Raw genomic sequence first — 3,815 nt, 5'->3', positions numbered from 1 at the left:
CTGGAAGCGTTCAGAGGGGTGTGGTGCGTGAAGCCCGCTGGAGTAAGTGTTTTCGTTCCTCCTTCTTCTTTGGTTCTTTATCTTCCTCTCTATTTTTTCAAAGGCAAAGGAAGGGTCCAAAGCATTGGATTTCTCGATCCTAATGTATTTTTGCTACCACATGAGTAAGTCTTCTAGAGTGCTAGGGGGTTTTCCTGCTATAGATTCCTTGAATCTTCCAACAACAAGTTTTGTTCAATGATGCTAGCTAACAACTCATGATTGACATGGGGCACTTCGTGTACAACCTCCACAAATCTTTGCACATAGTCTCTTAGGGTTCATTCTCCTTCTTGGTATGGTGAATAGAATGCAGTCGTTTTTTAGACTCTCTTATTCATGAAGAAATGATGTAAAAAATATTGCTTCAACTGATCGAGGCTGGAAATAGTTCCAGGGGCAGTTCGTTGAACCACGGAAGAACACATTTGGAAAGCGTCGTGCGGAATAACTTGCAGTAAGCGGTATCACTTAAATCATACCAATCAATTTTGGCGTAAAATTTATCTAAGTGCTCCTATGGATCTCTTGTGCCATCATACTCCGACAGATTTGAGACCTTAACACTTGTTAGGAGTGTTTTGGCCAGGGTGACGGGGCAAAAGGGTCACATCTCAGAGGGACTACGACCAATGGTAGATAATGATCACCGGCTCCCCTAAACGGTGGGGGTGCGGAGGGTTGCCTCGATTTTGGAGGGGGGGTTATTTTTTAGTTTGAGCAACCCCAGTTTGAGAGATTCTATTGTTTACCTCTTCCTGCCTCTGCTCCTCTTCCTCAAGAGCTGAGGATAATTCTCGACTTCTGCTAAGGGAAGGAGGGGGCGGTTTCTCGAGCTAGTGTGCTACAAATTAGGCCACTACTTGTGTAGCCGCCCGAGTGGATGCATCACAAATTGGGATCACCAAAGCCTCTTGCATCAGTTGTACCATTAGTTCTTGGGGTGGAACCTTTGGAGGGGTGCTCTATCGTGGGGCGGGGTTGGAGATTGTTGACGAGGTGTGGGGATCTCCTTGTTGAGAGGGGCTTATTCATGAGGTATGGGGGTTATCCCACGAGAAGGCGACTGTTTGCAAGGTGGGTCTTGTCCGGCTTCGTTTATTTGTGCTTCGCGAATAGTGTCCGCCCTGTGAACATTCCAAGCTCAAGACCTACTTTGCATACTCAATATTGGGGTAATATTTTTCCATAGATAACGCCAAATAATTCGACTTGCGACTCAATCAATGCCCCTTGCACGAAGTATTGTCCACTCTGGCTTCATATGAGCCTAACGGATTTGTCCTGAAAAGGCGTCTCGTCAGGGAGAGGACTTGGGGCTTATTAGCCACTCAAGTTCCTTGTCTGCAATTAATATGAAACGCTTGCCTACATCATCTATCTTTTAAAAATAGGTTAAAAATAATTTTGTACTATTTTGAAGTATGACGATCCGCTCAATTGGGAATAATGGTTGCCACTTGCTTATATATCTGGACAACGACAACTTAAATTCGTTATAATCCCCCTTTTGTAGGGGCACCCTTTTTGTGGGCCTACGGGGGCAACAGGTGAGTGTGCGAGGCAAAGGTCCGACGGTAAAGGGTGGAGGGAGAAGGGATGGGAATTGGGGGTTAATTTCATTTAATTTATTTTTTAAAATTATAATTTTATTTTTATAATATATATTTAAAATTAGTTAAATCTAAACTCTTAACTTCTTTATATTAAATTTAAGGTCTAACTATTAAGAATAATTAATAAAATCTTACGACTCTTAAACAAAAGAAAATCTATCAATCATAAAATAAGAAATAACATGTAATAGATAAGGGTATAATAGTCATTTGATAAGACAACCAATGCCATTCGATTAATTTAACGGTGAGGGATAATTGAGTTGCATTTAATAAAAATAAAAGGGATTTTTAATTCATAGTTTGTCAGAAAGACAAAGATAAAAAAGATTGTAATATTGTGGCAATTATTGATAAAACTAGTGGACGCGGCACACTAGACACGTGCTTCATTTTTTTTTCAAAAAAAATCAAATATTTTAAAAAAATTATAAACTCATCCAAGCACTTTCTGAATAAAATTTCGTAATTATCACTGTCAGTACATAATAGCAAAATGGGGAGTGTATATTAGTTAGATGGAAACGTGCAATAAATACATGAGAGGAGATATTTTTGATAGGTAGTGTGGATGAGATATTTTTGGAAAATAAATTAAAATAAGTCCTATTATTTATTTTTGGGTAATTATATCATATTATAGTTTGAATGTTAATAAGGTGGGTTTGATGCAATCTGGGCCACAAAAAGATTGATCAATGGTACAGCTTATCAATCAATGTCCAATTGTGCACCGCATAGAATAGACGCATGATAAGACCCCATGTTCTTCACTCATCAATCAATTCCCAAGTCCAAGATTATGAATTTAAACTTATTAAATATTTATTTTATTTTATATGAATTTATTATAGTTGATGTATTCGTTAATTTATTGAAATATTAATATAATTATATAATTCAATTATTAAAAAAATAAAAATAAAATTCTTCACATTTTCATACCTTCTTCAAATAATAATTATAATTATCTACATCTATATTTAAATTTATACTTTATTATCTTAATATATATTTATCTTCAATTTATATAAATATTTTATCGTAATTTATTTTTTAAAAATTATGCACATACATAAAATATATCATACTTACTAGTTATATATTAGACGAAAACATCTCTGATGTTTTATTTATTTGGTGTATTTTTTAATATTTAATTTGATTATTTATTTATTTATTCATCCAGTTTTATTTATTTGGTGTATTTTTTAATATTTAATTTGATTATTTATTAATATATTCATCCAACTTTTCCCACTCCCCCACTATTTTCTAATAGTTATTACTATATTTGTTTTCATTTCCAAATTATTTTTGAAATAAGTCAAAACATACTCAATGTTTGCCACCATTTAAAACCACCTAATTTTAAGTGTTTTTAACTATTTTAGCATAAATACATATATATATATATACATGCATCTTTCTCGTCACTATTTTCCTATAAGTTCAATATTAATTTATTATTTTATATATACTTTATTAAATAAAATAAAATATTTTATATTAAAAAGTATTATAAAATTTGCATAGATAGAGACTGTGCCCCAACTTATTAATTAAGTGGGAAGGATTTTTTTCCTAAGAATTAAATAAAAGATTTGAAGATTTAAAATACTTAAGAATTCCGTTGCCGGGAATCGAACCCGGGTCTCCTGGGTGAAAGCCAGATATCCTAACCGCTGGACGACAACGGATGATGCATCTTAAACATCATTTACAAACATCATTTACAGAATGTCAATGTAAAATCGTTCAATAAGTGATATTATTTTTTATAACTTTTCCTTAATGATTGTATCTATAAGTATATATTGCACATGCATTGAGTGTGCATCGACAATCGAATTGAATTTTTTTATTTTAATTTATATTGCATCTTTTTATTTTATTTTATATTTACACGTCTAGTGTATAAATATAATGTCATCAATCGTATCTTAAAAGAATCTTTATATACATGATACGTATACGTAAAATAGCAGAAGATGCAATAAAAATTACAATAGTAAATCGACGTTCAGTAATAATAATTAGGGATAATTTCACTCCATCTATTGAGATTTGGTGTAATTACACATAAACCTCCTATGGTTTGAGAAATTGCATGTAGCGTTCCTGAGTTTGCTTTCGTCTAACAAATAAGTCCCTCCATTA

The 3,815-nt window shown here is 33.3% G+C and overlaps 1 non-coding gene across 1 annotated transcript; it reads right to left on the bottom strand.

Moving 5' to 3' along the window:
- Window positions 3,284-3,355, bottom strand: TRNAE-UUC. The gene has a single exon. It is a non-coding gene; the product is annotated as a tRNA-Glu (tRNA).

Source organism: Sesamum indicum, linkage group LG1, assembly GCF_000512975.1.
Source record: "Sesamum indicum cultivar Zhongzhi No. 13 linkage group LG1, S_indicum_v1.0, whole genome shotgun sequence".
Lineage (NCBI taxonomy): Eukaryota > Viridiplantae > Streptophyta > Magnoliopsida > Lamiales > Pedaliaceae > Sesamum > Sesamum indicum.
Note: the sequence above shows the minus strand (reverse complement) of the source record. Positions and strands in the feature narration are given on the sequence as shown.